We start from the raw sequence: 20542 nt of genomic DNA on the forward strand, positions 1-20542 counted from the left end.
GCTTGAAAGGTTAATTAAGCTTTAGTTTAGAGATTTCCCACCCACTTGATACTTCCCAACTCCTGATCCCTCTCAAACAGCTTTCTTCCCTCCCTCAGTCGTCTGGTCACCTCCATCTTGGTACTGGCAGAAAGTCTGCTAATATAAAAATGTAAGCCTTTTTTTTATTAAATATTTTTTTTTGCTGTAGGGTAGGATACCCCCTTAGCCTCCAACCTCCCATATCCATCCCAAACAGCTCTCTAACCCTCCCCCTCTAACTAGTGCTGCCATCTTAGTCATTGGCATCTGTCTGCCAGTAACTATAAAACAATATTTTTTAATATAATTTAAAAAAATAAATTGTAGTGTAGTGGTCCCACCAACTCCCCCCTCTGCCAATTGCCAGTTAGGGACCCCCACCAAACCTTATTTCTGTAGTGTGCAAAAATCTGAACTTGGAGTATCGAGATCATGTTAACGTATTCCCTCTAAGGGGCCGATTTATCAAAGTCTGGCGGACATGACACGCTGTATACGCTGTTGGCATTCAGCATTGCACAAGCAGTTCTAGTGAATTGCTTGTGCAATGCCGCCCCCTGCAGATTCACGGCCAGCAGGGGGTGTCAATCAACATGATCATATTCAATCGGGTTGATTGCTGTACGCCATTCAGAGTTGGCGGATCCAGTTAAGGAGCAGTGGTCTTAAGACCGCTGTTTCTTAAGTCCTGTTTCTGGTGAGCCTGAAGGCAATATTCATATTTAATAAACGTTTTAACTTTTATTGTATTTACTGTAGATATTTGAAATTCCAATGTTCTGCACATAGCAGAATATGTTCTATTTATTTTTAAATAGATATCCCTATATATATCTGTATATATCTATACCTATATATATTCACGTATATATATATAGGTATAGATATATATTGTAGCTAAATGCCATCATATTTATATATATATATATATATATATATATATATATAGAGAGAGAGAGAGAGAGAGAGAGAGAGAGAGAGAGAGAGAGAGAGAGAGAGAGAGAGAGAGAGAGAGAGAGAGAGAGAGAGAGAGAGAGAGAGAGAGAGAGAGAAATATTTATTTATGAATAAATAGAACATATTCTTCTATGTGAATAATATTGGAATGTGAACTATTCATATTTTCATGCAAGTTAGTGCACTTGAAACAAATATTCTGCATTGACATCAATAGGGGAATACGTGAACGCACATGTGATATTCTAACTTCAGCTTTCTTGCTCTCATCGGGTTACCACAAGAGTGAAAACAGTTTACTGTTAAAGGGCCACTGTAAGTAAATATTTTCTATGCCTGTTACTAACTAACTACCCCAAATACGCTTTTTATCAATAGCATTTCATTAACATATCTCTACCGTATATCAGAAATCTTGTCTGCAAATTTAATTGTTTTCCAAACCCACTCCGTGGGTATCCTTTGCTCTGTACCAATCCGTTTACAATACCTAGGTTTCAAAATGGCGCTTTAAACACAAAGTTATTGGTTTAAGTATTTTGAACACACAGTGCTGAAAATAGTGGGCAGGATAATGTGACATCATCGGGGAATAAAAGATATAACTTTTAGAACGTTATGAAACTTCGTTTTGGAGAAAATATAGGTCAGTAGGTTTTAATTAATGTTTATTAACTTTAATATGTTAGTTGTTTAGTTTAAAAATTGTAACAGAAAGTAATCCTTTAACTAATAATACAGCACAACATGACAAGCTCAAAAAGCTTACTTCTAGTGCAATTAATGCTTGAGCAGGAATATTAATTAGCGCTCCTCTCGTAATCAGGCCCTTTATATTTTAAAATTTGACAATACAGTTTTTGCAAATGTAGTATGTGTAAATCATTTTTAAATAATGACTTAAACTAAATTTAAACATTGCCTACTTTAATATTACTCATAAGAAAACACCATTTTTGTTTTTTAAAATCCTATGTAATTTTAAAAATATTTCTGGATGACTGATGCCTGGAATTCAAAACCCCTGCTCTAGGTAAAGCTCCAATTTGTACATTGCTTTATTACTTTGTGGCTAGATTACGAGTTTTGCAGTAAGGTGAAAAAGCAGCGTTAACAGGTCCTAACGTTGCTTTTTTATGCCCGCTGCTATTACGAGTCTTGTAGGTACAGCTGTCCCACACACTTTTTTGGCCTTACCGCAAATCAACTTACGCAATTTGCGTATAGTCTATTTTCATGGGGACTTCCATAGCGCCGGTATTATGAGCTTGTCCTGGGAGGCCAAAAAGTGAGCGGTACAGCCTATCCCGCAAGATTCGTAACGCATTTTAAAGTCAGTAGTTATGAGTTTTACGCTACAAAGCTGTAACATAAAACTCATAACTAAAGTGCTAAAAAGTACACTCATAAACTACCTATTAACCCCTAAACCTAGGCCCTCCCGCATCGCAAACACTAAAATAAAATGTTTAACCCCTAATCTGCCGTTCCGGACATCGCCACCACTAGAATAAACATATTAACCCCTAAACCGCCGGACTCCTGCCTCGCAAACATTAGCTAAATATTATTAACCCCTAATCTGCCATCCCTAACATCGCCGCCACCTACCTACATTTATTAACCCCTAATCTGCCGCCCCCAATGTCGCCGCCACTATACTAAAGTTATTAACCCCTAACCCTAAGTCTAACCCCCCTAACTTAAATATAATTAAAAAAAATCTAAATAAATCTAAATAAAACCTACTATTATTACCTACATTATTCCTATTTAAAACTAAATACTTACCTATAATATAAACCCTAAACTATCTACAATATAACTAATAGTTACATTGTATCTATCTTAGGGTTTATTTTTATTTTACAGGCAAGTTTGTATTTATTTTACCTAGGTAGAATAGTTACTAAATAGTTAGTAACTATTTTATAACTACCTAGCTAAAATATATGCAAATTTACCTGTAAAATAAAACCCAATCTAAGTTACACTAACACTACACTACAATTAAATAAATTCCCTAAATTAAATACAATTAACTAAATTCAATAAAATTAGCTAAATTACAAAAAAAACACTAAATTACAGAAAATAAAAAACAAATTACAAGATATTTAAACTAATTACACCTAATCTAATAGCCCTATCAAAATAAAAAAAGCCCACCCAAAATAAAAAAAAACCTAGCCTAAACTAAACTAAACTACCAATAGCACTTAAAAGGGCCTTTTAAAGGCATTGCCCCAAAGAAATCAGCTCTTTTACCTAAAAAAAAAAATACACTCAACCCACAAACAGTAAAACCCACCACCCACACAACCAACCCCCCAAATAAAACCCTAAATAAAAAAGCCTAAGCTCCCCATTGCCCAAAGGGCATTTGGATGGGCATTGCCCTTAAAAGGGCATTTAGCTCTATTGTGGCCCAAAGCCCTAACCTAAAAATAAAACTCACCCAATACACCCTTAAAAAATCCTAACACTAACCCCCGAAGATCCACTTACCGGAAGAAGTCTTCAGCCAAGCGGCAAGCTGTCCTCAACGAAGTCGGCAGAAACTGAAAAACTTTTTTTCAGTCGGCTCTCCCCATTGATGTCTATGGGGAAATCGTGCAACCAGCTCACCACTGACTTAAGCAGCACTGGTATTGGAGTGCGGTATGGAACACAATTTTGCTCTACGCTCACTTCTTGTCTTTTAACGCTGGGTTTATAAAAACCTGTAATACCAGCGCTGTAGGAAAGTGAGCAGTGACAATAACGTGCAAGTTAGTACCGCATAGCTCATAACGCAAAACTCGTAATCTAGCCGTCGGTTTGCACCAGCACCACTTAGACTGAACATTTCATTATGGCTCTTAATACATTTTTGTAATACAAGGACAGCAACAACATTTAGATTCCATTAAATAAGCAGGCCCAAAAACATGTTTTTTTCAGTTAGGTGTCAAAAGTCACTTTTAAAGTGGGTATGCAAAATCACTGTATAGATAAATGCAGAGATATTACTTCAACTCATGAGATTTTCACTAATGCTTTGTTCTATTTGTTTTTTTAAAGTGTGTAAACTGGTGGTTACATAACAAATACATACACTTAAATAATTATAATTGAAACCAGTTTCAAAAGTTAAAGACCTCAGTGGACACTTGGGGGTATATTTATGAAGCAGCCTCTGAGGTGGCGGACAGCAATCATCCCGATCATATATGGCGCAAGCATTTCACTAATAGATATGTGCTAAAATATATTTCCATAAGTAAATACATATTGATATTTACATAATTGCATAACTGCAACTATTGCTACACATGGACAAGCACTAAATATTATATATACCAATATATTTATACGATGAAACACTTGCATTGTTTGCAAGCTTTAATATCTCAGAGGGAACTTGGCCTCAAAAAGCATATTTGTCCTCTCTTACATCTAGCTAAGCGCTTTTCACTTTCTATTATTTTCTATGGGACGCATTATTTCTTTAGGCGGGCAATTGTGTAAATTGCGCCATCGCTGTCGACAAGCATAACAGCTTCCGACAGCATTTTTTCATTTTTCGACCTTGCGCAAAACCATTTAAAGCTCAATGGAAACAAGCCATTAGTTAGCTGCATAGAAAAAAAACATATGAGCTGAAGAGGTCTGCTGAAGAAAGCAGCTGAGTTTATTTAATCTAAGTAATATTCATTTTAACAAAATAGCTCCCTGAAGATTTCATGAATGCAATGTATCTGTATACATTATAAAATAAGCCTTTTGTTTTAGCTCAGGAATAATAATTTTATGCTATTTTCTATAACAAGTAGTGCTCTAAATTTTTAGGAGGTCCATGCACTTCTTAGATTGTGTGAAAATATCACTGAATGGTAACTTATTGTTACTGAATAATCAGTCTGTAAATGTGTTCCTTTTGCTAATAGCTTCAGATTTGCCTGTCTCAAATCATATATATAGTCCTGTGAAATAGTTTAAATAGATTTATTTACAAAATACAAACATTTATATCTATCTTTAATCTATCTATATATCTATCAGTCTGTCTGTCCATTTATCTTTTCTGGCACAAAAATTTAAATCAACAAACATATATTGTTTTTATTTATAAAGAAAACAAAATCACATAAGTAATATCAGATATCTATATGCCCTTAAAGGGACATGACACCCACCTTTTTTCTTTCATGATTTAGAAAGAGAATGCCATTTTAAACATCTTTCTAATTTACTTATATTATCTAATTTGTTTTTTTCTCTTGATATTCTTTGCTGAAAAGCATATCTAGATATGCTCAGCATCTGCTGATTGGTTGCTGCACATATAAGCCTCGTGTGATTGGCTCACCATGTGAATTGCTTTTTCTTCAACTAAGGATATCCAAAAAATGAAGCAAAATAAATAATAGCAGTAAATTGTAATGTTGTTTAAATTTCTATCCTCTATCTGAATCATGAAACAAAGATTTTGGGTTTAGTGGCCCTTTAATACTATATTTCAAGCAAATCTATATCTATCTATCTAGCTAGCTATCTATCTATCTAGCTATCTATCTATCTAGCTATCTATCTATCTAGCTATCTATTAGTTTATCCATCTATAATATGAGAAAGGAAAACAGAAAATATTCCACTTCAAATAAGCCATCTGCAGCAAACTGATGACAAATAGAAATTGTGTGTAAACTGTTATATTTAGAGAGATGAAAAATGACTCATCTTTACTGTGGACTTTTATTTGAACACCAATTAAAGCTTTGGTCAACCTTTTCTTCGCTTTTGCAGAGCTGAATCGCTGAAAATGACATGCGTGGATGGTACGCTGGAGAGGAAAGTAATTGCTAAACATCAAAATACTTGAAGAAATAAAAAAAAAGCAATGAATGTTAAATGGAAATGAAGAGAGTTCTAAAAAAAAACATGCAAGTTACTAGTGTTGACTGCGCTACAGATACTAAACAGCCACAAGGAATATGACTTTTGACTTGTTGTCTCTTAGCTGTACGAACTAAAACACTGACATGTTTCAAAACATTGTGAGTGATAAAATAGTGGGCAATCCAGGTCACATCTGTTTTTATAATGTCACTTATATACTGCTGTCATTTTAGGCGATTTTAGTTTTATAGCACGTTCAGTTCCTGACAATATAACAGTCTAGTGTTAACCACATGGCATAAATGTTAAAGGGATACAGAACCCCACTTTCATGATTTAGATAGAACATGCGATTTTAAACAACATTCTAATTTACTTCTATTATCAACTTTAATTCTTCTCTTGATATCTTTGGTTGAAAAGCAGGGGCATATGCTTAGGAGCTGGCCCAGTTCTGGAGCACTATATGGCAGATGTTTTGCAAGAATGTTATCCATTTACGAAAGCACTAGATGATGGCAGCACCATTTCCTGCCATGTAGTGCTCCAGATGCCTAACTAGGTATCTCTATAACACAGAATATCATAGGAGCAAACAAATTGGAAACAAATTTAAAATTGTCTGCTCTGAATGAATCACAAAATAAATTTTTTGGGTTTCATATACCTTTAAGAAGATTCATTTAAAATCAATGGGCCAGATTACAAGTGGCACACTAACGCCTAGATTTCAAATTGTGCGCTGACTGCAGCGCACATGCAATATGTTTTTTCTATAGTCTCCCTCGAGGGTCTTCAGCCTTGCTAGTCAATGTTTTTACAACTAATCCAGTGTATATGAAGTATTTAATGTGCTAAAGCTGTTCCGGGGATAAAATTCCAAGGAGAGAGTTATTTTTGTCACATTTGGTGGAGAATGCAGGCAGCACACTGATAAATCTGTAAAGCAGTAAAGAGTCACTTTTCAAAAATTGAAAAAGTCATTAAAGCTCTGATCCAATCTGCAGCAGTGCAGCAATAAACCAATGCTAATATATATATATATATATATATATATATATATATATATATATATATATATATATATATAAAACCTACAACCCCTGTATAAAATGCTAACCCATATAGACTGTACTGGCTAAACCCACCTCCCTTTGTGAATTTCTAGCCTCATGAACTGCGTGCTAAATATATCCAACCCGGTGCCCGAATACAATGTAACCACTTTAATATTCACAATTCCTTTTTATGCCTACCTGCTTATCATAGAGGCAGTGTGTACGCTGTGTATAGTATACATGTGTGTTGAGTCCCAGCATCACTGTGCCTTACATACATCCTCAGCTAAATATATATTACAGCAGCCATGAATGCTGTTGTATATACCAGTGATGCAGTCTGTTGCATTATGATCACACTTTACTGTTAACTACATGTTTATTCATGATGGAGCTGGAGCTTTGATTTTATGGAGCCATCATATGATATCATCATTTCATATCATATCATATTCCATTATCATAGTTTATGCAATAAGCTGTATTATTAAACTTGTAAGAACATTATGCATTTTTATGCGTGCTTGTGTGTATTTGATGCACATGTGTGTATTTGATGTGCTGACCCCAGAAATCACCAGCCATCAGATTTAGTTCCAGCCATCAGAATTAGTTTTCACCAGTTATTCGAGGGTTAAACTGATTTCTAACCACACATCCCCACTGCTTCACACTTGTGCCTTCCCACTAGCCTATTCTGGCTCTATATTCACTCCATGGGCATTTTGTGCAAAGAAAAAACAGAATCTGATAGCACCAGCCATCAAAATTGGTGTCCACCATCTATTCAAAGGGGTTAACAGATTTTTTTAACCTCACTTCCTGAATGCTTCACACTTGTGCCTTCTGCGATAGCCCATCCTGGCTGTATAGTCACACCCTGGCCTATTTCTGCACATGAAAAGCTAATTCTGATATTACCAATAATGGAATAACAAAAATCTGTTAACTTAAAAAACCTTCAATTTAGCTAATCCCTTAAGGTTAGACCCTAACTCCCTGGGGGTCTGGTAGAAGAAATATAATGTATAAGTTTGGGGATAGCGCTGATAAGCTATTGAAGGACCCCTCGGGGACCCACTTTGGATAAGCTACAACAGGATGTGTAAATAGTATTGTAGACAAAACTTAGTATAGACAGTTAATAGGTGTATTCTCAAAGTGTAAATATTGATTATTTAAATATACACAATAGTGGTCTTAGGAAAATAAAAGCATATACCCAGGTTCTATAAAATATGTACAAAGTTTATTTATATATATATAGAGTATATATATATACTCTTACGAAAACAAAGCATAAAAGTAAAAATAAGATTAAAAAAATATATGTATATATATATATATATATATATATATATATATATATATATATATATATATCCGGATATAATAAAATCAAATCAAATGTCCTTTAAAAAATATATGTATATATATATATATCCGGATATAATAAAATCAAATCAAATGTCCTTATAGTATATTTTTGATTGCTGGTGGAACGGTGACAGTAATACATAGGTAAATAAGATCACAGAATTACATATGTAAAAATATATATTAGTTACACATAAAAACTATTTGTGCGGGACCAAGTGGTATATAAAGAGAAAAATATATACATTAAGCCAATTTGGGAAAAAATATATATAGATCCAAAAATTTGGAAAAAAGAAAAAAGGAAAAAATGTCAATGATAAAGTACTGTATAGTTCATCAAATGATCCAAGTGTTAATAATCATGTCCAAATCCCAATCAGAAGAATGTAGAAGTTTAGTGCAGAAAATAAATACACAGGTAAATCCAGAGACCAGTAATGTGATGTCTCTTTAAATTTCAAGTACATGTGCTAGTGAGTAATGCTGCAGTTGTCAGGCATTGATTAGTAGCGTTAAATAAAGTGACTTAGTGAGAAACCTCCGGTCTGTGATGTGAATGATAGTTCAAATTTACCTTATGGTGTCTGCTTGTTAGCAATATCCTTAGGTTATATGGATATGGAATCCCGTAGTTAGGGAATAGCTGTTGTCTTAACTAGACCTGATAAAAGTTGCTCTATGGTTCCATAGAGTTAAAGAACAGTCAATATAGATTTGTCGACTTCTCTTAAGTCAGTGTATTTTCTCCTCTCATGAAACGGGTTTCTTACCGGGAGTAATTTTCAAAACCGGCTTCTTCCTCCAGCTGCTAGCCGATTTGACTGAATGCCACTCAGGGTCCACCTCTATGCGTTTCAGCTACGTGAGCCTTTGTCAAGAGTCCCTGATTGGCTATTGGACTTCTCCTTTTGTAGAGTGGAAATTTAACCCATTCATGGCATTACTTCACAGCGTAATTGTAAACAAAGAATATGCTTCTCACAGTTCATCCTTTGCTCAAATTTCATTAGACTATGATGATTAATATTGTTCTCATATATATTTAAGATTCAACGGTGTTCCTTATATACTTCATAAAGATCGTTTTTATAATTTCCAGACTTGTGTAGTTTACTTTCAGACTTTAGTGTCCTTTATCCATATCCTGATTTCTTATCCATATTCTGATTCTTTATACAATCTAACAGTATATACAAAAATTAAAAAATATGTGAAAAGTGGAAATGTATATAAAAAATGATTATTTAAAAAAAACGTATATTTTTCCATCAGGGAAAAAAATGGGTATATACTCCAAATAGCATAACACTAACCACTTGGCCACCATCCAGATTCTTATTAATCTTGGTCCCTTTATATATATATATATATCAATGACTTATCAACATATATTGCAATATTGAATCAATATGGACAGTCCTAATGCTATGTTATTAATAAGAGATCACTTCCAGTATTATGTTAATCTTATGATAGATTAATTTGATTACATTTTTCATATATTTAAATAATGTGATGACTTTTTTTAAGTAGTGTGATGACTTATAAAGAGATATATAAGGAGATATAAAAAGAGTGCTTGTCTTTATTCCATCAGGGAATCAAACTCATGGTCAAAAAATGGGAATATACTCCATATGGCATAGTGCCAGTTATGTGCAGTCACTAGAGGCAGGTGAGGCAGGGATTCACCAATTGCAATTTTTTTTTCCTCAGCATTTTTTTTTCACAGCTACATGTTGTGCAATGGAGAGGCACAAGCAGGTCTGCCCACCATTACACTATATGCTGCGCCACGTACTGGATGAAAGTGGTTAAGATCATTGCATGGCCCATAAGTGCTTATTTGAGGCAGTCCTATTTGGGCTGACCCAATCTAGTGAGAGGCATTAGTAAGTGGAACTTAGGGTTGGGGCTGGATGTTAAATGATATAAAACAAAACAAAAACGGAAAAAAACTACTTTCATATATTTTGTTGCTATCCTGTGAAGCTGCCAGCTTTACTAAAGTGAAAAAGAGAGTTATTTACTTCCCCTCTAAGTGCAGTGGAATGTGCCACTGTCACTTCCTTACAGAGCAGGAAGAGATGCAGACTCAGAGCAGTGTTTTAGCCACATTTTATTGAAGTAAGTTCTGCAACCTTAGATTTTACTGAAAGGGATTCTGTTAGTGAAAATGATAATTTAATGAATGTGGTTTAGTGTTTTTTGTTTTTTTTACTCTTTTACAGCAGTTTAAGGATTGGTTTTGTATTTTGTTTACTCAAAATGTACACCTTAGCAGCTTGCCTCTGTACTTCACACTAATTTATAGTCTCACTTTCTGAACTCTCTGTAGCTCTGCTGTTTTATTACTTAAAAATGCAGTGGTCCCTCTCCCCCCCCCCCCTTGTGTGTGTGTGTCTCTCTCTCTCTCTCTCTCTCTCTCTGAAGTCTCTCTCTCTCTCTCTATCTATCCATCTCTCTCCTTATGTGTCATTCTCCCCCATGGTCTCTTTCTCTCTCTGTCTCTCTTCCTCCCCCTCTGACTCTCTCATCCCTTATGTGTCTCTCTAATCCTCTGTGTGTGATTGTGTCTCTCTCTCTTTCTCTAACCCTCTGTGTGTCATTGTGTCTCTCTCTCTTTCTCTAACCCTCTGTGTATGATTGTGTGTCTCTCTCTTTTTCTCTCTCTAACCCTCTGTGTGTGATTGTGTCTCTCCCTCTTTTTCTCTCTCTAACCCTGTGTGTGTGATTGTGTTTCTCTCTCTTTCTCTCTCTCTAACCCTCTGTGTGTGATTGTTTCTCTCTCTCTCTCTTTCTCTCTCTCTAACCATCTGTGTGTGATTGTGTCACTCTTTCTCTCTCTCTCTAACCCTCTGTGTGTGATTGTGTCTCTCTTTCTCTCTCTCTCTCTAACCCTCTGTATGTGATTGTGTCTCTCTTTCTCTCTAACCCTCTGTGTGTGATTGTGTCTCTCTTTCTCTAACCCTCTGTATGTGATTGTGTCTCTCTCTCTCTTTTTCTCTCTCTCTAACCCTCTGTGTGTGATTGTGTGTCTCTCTCTTTCTCTCTCTCTCTAACCCTCTGTGTGTGATTGTGTCTCTCTCTCTTTTTATCTAACCCTCTGTGTGTGATTGTGTCTCTCTCTCTTTCACTCTCTCTCTCTAACCCTCTGTGTATGATTGTCTCTCTCTCTCTTTCTCTATCTCTAACCCTCTGTGTGTGATTGTGTATCTCTTTCTCTAACCCTCTGTATGTGATTGTGTCTCTCTCTCTTTTTCTCTCTCTAACAGTCTGTGTGTGATTTTGTCTCTCTCTCTTTCTCTCTCTCTAACCCTCTGTGTGTGATTGTGTCTCTCTCTCTCTTTCTCTCTCTCTAACCCTCTGTGTGTGATTGTGTATCTCTCTCTTTCTCTCTCTCTAACCCTCTGTGTGTGATTGTGTCTCTCTCTCTCTTTTTCTCTCTCTAACCCTCTGTGTGTGATTGTGTCTCTCTTTCTCTCTCTCTATAACCCTCTGTGTGTGATTGTCTCTCTCTCTCTCTCTCTCTCTCTCTCTAACCCTCTGTGTGTGATTGTCTCTCTCTCTCTCTCTGTGGTATACCTTTAACTATAACCCCTCCTATTTGGTCTCCACCCTATATAAGGACTACCTGTAACACTCATTTACTGCCTGATTATTGAAGTCTTAGCTACTCTGGTGTAGCTTTCCTTATCTCAGGTCTCCTATTGTTTGTATCCTGTGCAAGGTGGTTTACTTTGTTTACTCTAGTTGCGTCTTGAATCTCTTATGCTCAAATCGTTACTTTGTCATTACCGACTTTGGATCATTCAACGGCCGGATCTACTTTTTCACCGCTACCCGGAAGTAAGCCGCATTCACACACGCTGCCTCTCCAAACACGGATCTTCCAATGCGGTAACAGAAATATCACGGTCCTCAAGGTGGTAACGTACACGAACAATGCTAAAGCCTTTAAACTTCTTATCTGCTTGTTTTTTGTTACCATACTGAATTATTGGGCATATCCTATTACCTGCAACATCCAATATGAACAAACATTGTATGTCTGTGGAATGTCTGAACTTGTAAATATTTTAGGCTGTGTGTGATTGCGTGAAGTAAGAAGAATCATTTGTTTCTACCAATTCAGATTCTGAGCTTGTCAGTATTTCTTTTTCATCTGTGGCCTCCGGTTATATATATATATCTTGAACATAAGATATATATTATATTAAATATTCCTTATATTTATTAACACTTAAGTCAGTAGTTAATATACAAATTCATCATATATTAAATGTCTCATATTGTTTAATCAGGCTACATAGAAGTTGTTTTCTGATTACTACAAAAAAGAGCAACAAGCTCTAATTTTAGAGCTAACCTTTATAACCAATGTGCAAATACTTGTTTACTTAAATACGAAGCTCAGAATACCACATAATAATCAGGCCCAAAAAACCGAATTTTGAATTAATTAAACATTATGGATCCTAATGAAATAAAAAAGGAGTTTAATAATGTTTACCTTAAACTTGATTATTTAGCAAGAGCTGTGACTGAATTGCAGACTGAAAATGCTGCACTTAAAACTATAGTTAAAGATTTTGTTACACAAAAGCCTCATGACCCACCTGAACCTCATATTAATTATCCACAACCTTTTTCAGGGAAACGTTCTGAGTTCAGGGAATTTAAGAATGCCTGTAATTTATTATTTTCTCTTAGACCTAAGACTTATCATACTGAGCGGATTAAAGTTTGTACCACAATATCTTTCCTACAAGGTGAACCCAGGACTTGGGCTAATAGGTTTTTTGAAAACAATAACAATATCCTGGATTCATTACAAGATTTTTTTTCTGCTTTAACTAGTCTATATCAAGACTAAAATTCTCAAATAAATGCTGAAATGAGATTGAGGTCTTTAAAACAAGGTAAGAGAAATGTGGAGGATTATACCACTGAGTTTCAGATGTGGGCAGAGGACTCTCAGTGGAATGAAATCAGTTTGAAAAATCAATATCGTTTAGGTTTATCTGAAACACTCAAAGATGAACTTTCACGTCTTGAGATCCCAGATACCCTTGATGGTCTTATTAAATTAAGTACATCTTTAGATCGTCGTTTGAGAGAAAGGAGGGCAGAAAAGGCCTCTAATGATACCTCATATAGAAGACCTTACCAAGTCACAACAAGTCATGACAAAGCTCATGGCAGTGCTACCCCTATGGAGATTGGTGTACTTAGAGGACCTCTGCCACCAGAGGAAAAAATTAGAAGGAGGTTGGAAAATCTCTGTTTATATTGTGCTCAAAAAGAACATGTAGTATCTACTTGTCCTTTGTTGAAAAAACAAAAGAATGGTAAGACAAAAACCAGTGACTTTATTTACAGCATAGCTAATGATACACACATGACTTTGTCTATTTCTTTACAGTGGGACCAGAAAAATATCCAAACCAAGGCATTAATTGATTTAGGAGCATCCGGAAATTACATTGATTCCACTTATGTAAATAAAAATCGAATACCTACTATTTGTAAACAAAATCCTGTATCTATTAAGCTGATAGATGGTTCATTAATAGAACAAGGACCTATTACACATCATACTATTCCCCTGCTTGTAACATCATTGCAGGGACACACTGAATATTTATCTTTTGATCTCATAACCATACATCAGCATACTCTCATCCTAGGCTATCCTTGGTTGAAGAAACACAACCCTCACATAAATTGGGTTTCAAATAAGGTAACATTAGATTCTGCTTTTTGTTCCCAAACTTGTTACCCACATCAAACCATAGCGTCACTTGATATTGGTTTACCCTCGTGTTATCAGGATTTGGCAGATGTATTTAATTTAAAAGAGGCAGAAAACCTTCCACCTCATAGGGAGTTTGACTGTCCTATCGATATAATACCTGGTTCCAAAATCCCTCATGGTAAGATCTATCCCCTCTCTCAAGAGGAACTCCAGTATATAAGAAACTACTTAGACGAAAATTTACGTAAGGGATTTATTTCACACTCCACATCCCCTGCAGCTGCAGGAATGTTTCTAGTAAGAAACAAGGATGGTACCATAAGACCTATTATTGATTATAGAGCATTAAATAACATCACAATAAAAAACAGATACCCTTTACCTTTAATACCTGAACTTTTGGAACGTCTAACTGGTGCAACTATTTACACCAAATTAGATTTAAAGGGAGCTTATAATTTGATTAGAATTAAAGAAGGTCACGAATGGAAAACGGCATTCAGGACCAGATATGGCCTTTTCCAATATAATGTAATGCCTTTTGGTCTGAGTAATGCTCCGGCAACTTTTCAGTTTTTTATAAATGAGATCTTTCGTGACCTGATAGACGTTTGTGTCATAATATACCTTGACGACATATTAATTTATTCTAGAACACCTCAAGAACATGAAAAACATGTACGCTGGGTATTAACTCGTTTAAAAGAACACAAACTATATGCTAAACTGGAAAAATGTTCCTTTCATGTCACAGAAATAAAATTCTTGGGTTACATCATCAGTCCCAACAAAATTCAAATGGATCCGGAGAAGGTATCAGCAATTCTAAATTGGCCTACTCCTACTTCCACAAAATCTGTACAACGATTCATTGGTTTTGCGAATTTTTATAGGAAGTTTATAAAAAATTTCTCTTCAATCGTTAAACCATTAACAACACTCACTAGTGAAAAACAAAGATTTAAGTGGACCGAATCCGCTAGTCTTGCCTTTAATAAATTGAAAGAAAATTTTACTACAGCACCCATTCTAGTTATGCCAGATTTTGATTCAGAATTTATCCTTGAAGTAGATGCATCCGACTCAGGTATCGGTGCAGTTTTATCACAACAAGATAAGAACAAGACTGAGATTCATCCTATTGCTTTCTATTCAAAAATGTTAACTAGTGCTGAGAAAAACTATAGCATAGGAGATAAAGAACTTCTAGCTATAAAACGTGCTCTAGATCATTGGAGACATTTATTAGAAGGTTCTAAGCTACCTTTTAAGATTTATACTGACCATAAAAATCTTGAATTTCTAAAAACAAGTAAGACCTTGTCTGCAAGACAAGCAAGATGGTCTATATTTTTTGATCGTTTCGATTTTCTCTTAACCTACAGACCAGGACATTTAAATACCAAAGCCGATGCCCTCTCTAGATTACATGAACAAGACACTCATAATCAAATTAACCAAATCATTCCAAAAGAAAAAATTATAGGTTTATTAACACCTTTAGAAGAGGAGATATTAAAAGAATTAAAACATGAACCACCACATGGAATAGACTGTCAAAAAGATTCCAAGACTGGTCTTTTCTATCATAATTCTAAACTATATATCCCCAAACAAATTAGATCTTCTATTCTTAAACAAACCCATGACGGGACACTAGCAGGCCATCCAGGTATTTCTAAAACTATAGACCTAACCAGGAGAAATTATTGGTGGCCACTCATGGATACCTATATTACAAACTATGTAAAACATTGTGATACCTGTGCCAGAAACAAGTTAACACACAAAAGACCATCAGGTCTTTTATCTCCTCTGCCTATTCCTGACAAACCCTGGAGTACCATATCAATGGACTTTATTGTCGAGTTACCTGAATCCCACCATTACAATACTATTTTAGTTGTCATTGATCATTTAACAAGACTGGCTCATTACATTCCCCTAAAAGGTCTCCCTACAGCTTTCACTACAGCTCACGTTTTCCTAGACAACATAGTTCGCTTACATGGACTGCCCAAAGTTATAATAACTGATCGTGGTACACAGTTTACCTCTAATTTTTGGAGATCCCTATGTAAGTTAATCAAAATTGATTCTAGATACTCGACTGCTTTTCACCCTCAGACAAATGGCCTTACAGAACGACTCAACCAAACCCTTGAGCAATATCTTCGTTGTTATATATCTCATCTGCAGGATGACTGGTCATCCTATTTACCTTTGGCTGAATTCTGTTATAACAATACTACTTCTACATCTACTAAACTATCCCCATTCTTCGTTACTTATGGATATCATCCTACTACTATTTCATTGTCCTCTCAACAAGTGAACTCTCCCTCAGCATTGGATTTCGCAACTACCCTACAAGAAAGACTTAACATCCTGAAAAAACATCTTTCGGAAGCTAAAGATTATCAAAAAAGGTTATATGATACCCATCACACTGCTAGCCCGGCTTATCAGATTGGAGATTTGGTACTACTCTCGACAAAGAATCTCAAACTGTCAGTTCCTAGCAAAAAGTTAGCAAATCAATATTTGGGTCCTTTTAAGATTTCTAAAATAATCAACCTCAATGCTGTGAGATTAGAGCTTCCCCAGGATTTTAAGATTCACCCCTCTTTTCATGTCTCTCTGTTAAAGCCATATCTTCCTTCACCTCAGTCTCTCTCCTTGTCTCGACCACCTCCAATACTCGTTGATGATCGAGAGGAGTATGAAGTTGAAGCTGTATTGGATTCTAGGATCCATAGGAAGAGGTTAGAGTATCTTGTGAAATGGAAAGGTTATGGTTCGGAGGATAACTCTTGGCAGCTTCATTCTGATCTTCGCACTCCCCGTCTTCTACGAAATTTTCATCGCCGCTATCCTGAGAAACCTAGTTTGGAAACCCCTGGGGTGCTTCCTTGAAGGGGGGGAGATGTGGTATACCTTTAACTATAACCCCTCCTATTTGGTCTCCACCCTATATAAGGACTACCTGTAACACTCATTTACTGCCTGATTATTGAAGTCTTAGCTACTCTGGTGTAGCTTTCCTTATCTCAGGTCTCCTATTGTTTGTATCCTGTGCAAGGTGGTTTACTTTGTTTACTCTAGTTGCGTCTTGAATCTCTTATGCTCAAATCGTTACTTTGTCATTACCGACTTTGGATCATTCAACGGCCGGATCTACTTTTTCACCGCTACCCGGAAGTAAGCCGCATTCACACACGCTGCCTCTCCAAACACGGATCTTCCAATGCGGTAACAGAAATATCACGGTCCTCAAGGTGGTAACGTACACGAACAATGCTAAAGCCTTTAAACTTCTTATCTGCTTGTTTTTTGTTACCATACTGAATTATTGGGCATATCCTATTACCTGCAACATCCAATATGAACAAACATTGTATGTCTGTGGAATGTCTGAACTTGTAAATATTTTAGGCTGTGTGTGATTGCGTGAAGTAAGAAGAATCATTTGTTTCTACCAATTCAGATTCTGAGCTTGTCAGTATTTCTTTTTCATCTGTGGCCTCCGGTTATATATATATATATCTTGAACATAAGATATATATTATATTAAATATTCCTTATATTTATTAACACTTAAGTCAGTAGTTAATATACAAATTCATCATATATTAAATGTCTCATATTGTTTAATCAGGCTACATAGAAGTTGTTTTCTGATTACTACAAAAAAGAGCAACAAGCTCTAATTTTAGAGCTAACCTTTATAACCAATGTGCAAATACTTGTTTACTTAAATACGAAGCTCAGAATACCACACTCTCTCTCTAACCCTCTGTGTAATTGTGTCTCTTTCTCTCTTTCTCTCTAACCCTCTATGTCTCTCCCCCCGTCTCTCTCTCCCTCTTCCCCCGAGTGCTTTTCTGTGTTTTTGTCTACCTTTTATTTATTTATTTAATTAATGAATTGGTAGTGCCATCTGATGGTGTGGCTTTATTTAAACGGGTGGGGTCAAGCACCCTAGCCACTGCCTCAGCAGCCTATGACATCACCGCACGTCACTGCATAGTGCTAACCACTTAGCCACCTTCCAGGTATCGTTTTCACACTCAGTTCCATATACTATATATCTCAATGAATTATCAACATTTAAACTATAATATTTCTATATTGTTGGTCCTAATATTATATCATTTATAAATAGTCCCTTATGGGAAATCCCTTTCAATGATATGTTGATGTTATCATCACTTAAATATTTAGCCTTAAATCTCCAAAATAATCTACTTCAAAATACCTTATTGTTAACCAATACGTGGAATTTGAGAGTAGAAATAGATTTAGCGGATCTTCATCGATATAGAAGAAGGTAATCTTATATATTGTCCTTAGTTTTTATATATTTGCTCCTAAAAGGAGACTTCAATGGAATATATTTTCACATATCTTGCACATACTTACATTATTTTATTTATGTGTGTCTATTTGGAATGTCCCTGAGTGTATCTTTATTTATAGGTAACAGAGTACATTAATATCTAATTCGGCATTCAAGACAGAGGGGTGTAGAGTATTGAATTCATATATCAGTCTCGCTTCATTAAGGAGAAAGGTGTGTTCAAAGTTACCTTTTCAGCCATCAGGTTTATTTTCTTAATCTCCCAAAAAAGCATATCTTTTGTATTCCTTTTATGTTTGTATAAGACTGTCCCTGCCTTTCCTTTTTTCAATTTTCCACAGGTGTTCTCTGATTCTGTCTTTTAATTGTCTGCTAGTTTGTCCTATATATTGAAGGGAGCAGGAACATTGTAGCAGGTAAATGACAACATTGTCTTATTGTGCACACATGTAATAACATCTCTTATTACATATTCCTTATCTGTGTTTAACATTCTTACTGATTTTGTTTTGTTACTGTGTTGGCATGATTTGCAATTTATGCATGGATAAAAACCTTGAATTTTTTTCACCTCCCAGATCTGTTTGTTCAGTTATGCCAGTGTTTCTTTTGAAATCACTTGGGGCTAGTACGTTTTTAAGATTCTAGCTTTGGGGATAGTATGTTTTTAAGATTCTAGCTTTTTGTAAAAAAAATTTGGGTTTAGAGTCTATTAGTTCACCTATAAAAGTGCTTCTTTTTTGCTTTTTTTTTTATTTTGTTATCTTTTTTCTTAACTATACCTCTTTGCTTTTGTTTATCATTTCTCAACAGGTCATCTATATTCATACCCCTTACTCTTTATATAGTTTTATCTATTTTATTGACCTCATAACCCCTTCTTTAAATCTTTATTTTAATGTGATTGATTGCGCATCAAATTAATTGATTTCAGTACAATTTCTCCTTAATCTCATAAACTGTCCTTTGGGTATGTTTTTGGGTATGTTTTCCTTCCAAAAGTTTAAATGACAGCTGTTTGAATAGATATAGTTATTAGCATCCGTTTTTTTTAAGTAAGTTTTAGTCTTTACATTGTCATCTTCTAAATATATCTCAATGTCTAAAAAGTTGAGACCATAATCAATATCATTTAGGTCTTCCAGAAAAAGTTTGAGTTCCATGTCTCCTTCCCAGATTATAAAGACATTGTCTATGAATCTTTTATACAGCACAAGGTGCGCCTCCCACGGTAAGGGTTTAAGGTAAAATTCTTGAAAATAGCCCATGAATAAATTGGCGTAACTAGGGGCCAACCTTGTGCCCATCGCTGCTCTCTTTTATTACAAATAGAATTTTTCATCAAATTTGAAATAGTTATTCATGAGAATACATTCTATACATTTTAATATAAATTCCTTTTGAGTGTCTAATATCAAACCATTTCTATTCAGAAAAAATTCTATTGCCTTTAAGCCTAACTTGTGATCGATGTTGGTGTAGAGAGAGCTCACATCGCACGTTACTAGAATAAAGTTCTTCTGCCATTTGATATTATCTAGAGTTTGTAGGAAATGAGGTGTATCTTTTAGATAGGCTGGAAGTTGAGTAATACTATTTGTAAAAAAAGAATCTACATATTGAGAAAGGTTAGCTGTCAGGGATCCTATACCCGAGATTTTATGTCTCCCTGGGGGGTTCTTTCAGCTTTTGTGGAACTTCGGTAGGAAATAAAAGATTGGGGTCCTGGGGTTCTTTTCTAGCAGAAACTCTGATTCTGTTTTCTTTATAATCCCTCTATCTTTTGCTGTATTGCTGAGTTTTGATAGTTCTTTCTCCTGAGTGTTAATAGGATTTCCACTTAGTTTTTTATATGTGTTACCATCTGAGAGGAGGCGTTCTGCTTCAAGTATGTAATCTACTGTGTTCATAACTACCACCCCACCCCCTTTATCTGCAGGTTTTATAATAATGTTGGGATTTTTTTTGTAAATCTTTAAAGGGACAGTGAAGTCACAAAAAATCTTTCATGATTTAAATAGGGCATGTAATTTTAAACAACTTTCCAATTTACTTTTATTACCAATTTTGCTTTGTTCTCTTGGTATTCTTAGTTGAAAGCTATATCTAGAAGGTTCATGTGCTAAT

This window comes from Bombina bombina, chromosome 1 (genome assembly GCF_027579735.1).
Source record: "Bombina bombina isolate aBomBom1 chromosome 1, aBomBom1.pri, whole genome shotgun sequence".
NCBI classification, from domain to species: Eukaryota; Metazoa; Chordata; class Amphibia; order Anura; family Bombinatoridae; genus Bombina; species Bombina bombina.